This window comes from Penaeus monodon, chromosome 27 (genome assembly GCF_015228065.2).
Source record: "Penaeus monodon isolate SGIC_2016 chromosome 27, NSTDA_Pmon_1, whole genome shotgun sequence".
Lineage (NCBI taxonomy): Eukaryota > Metazoa > Arthropoda > Malacostraca > Decapoda > Penaeidae > Penaeus > Penaeus monodon.
Genome location: NC_051412.1, coordinates 17776583 through 17777250, shown reverse-complemented (window position 1 = coordinate 17777250; position 668 = coordinate 17776583).

Here is a 668-nt window from a genome sequence, read left to right as displayed (position 1 = left end):
CCTTCCCCTCTTCGTGGTACTGAGTCCAAAACTAACGGCGGTATTATTAGTAGCGGTGAAAAGGAGCGGTGGTATTTCTACCGGCATTTACGAAAAACATTAATTCAAGATCTGACAGTAACATCCTTAGCGTTGCGTGGCAGTAAAATTTGCTGATAAAGTTATCGAAGTGCCAATTACGCAACTGCCAAGGTGAAAGTGGTTCTTCTCATACCTTTTCTTTAACAGATAGTTTTAATCCAAATTATTTTTAAAATTTCACGTCTTCATATATATATATTAGATTTATTCATTATTATAGTTTCATCTCTAAAATACTTTTTATTGTATTTTTTTAAATCTAAATAACTTTTGGAATTCTGAACCCAAATGACTTTATGAAATCTGGACCCATGGTCACCAATTTCGAATTCAACAAATCGTCGGTAAAATAAAGTTCATGCAGCTAATAACAGCAAATAACAATGAACATCCGAAGTACTGGCACCAGCAGGCAATAATTAGATAATTTGGAGATAATCTCTTATAATTAATGGAAAAGTTTTGTATCATTAGCATTGGTCCAAAATTGTAAAATGTTTGTTTCTGAAATGCTAATTTGATAATCCATATTTTCTTTTTCAATCCTGTTTATTGTGTTTTGATAACTGCTGCTATTGACTTTAGCA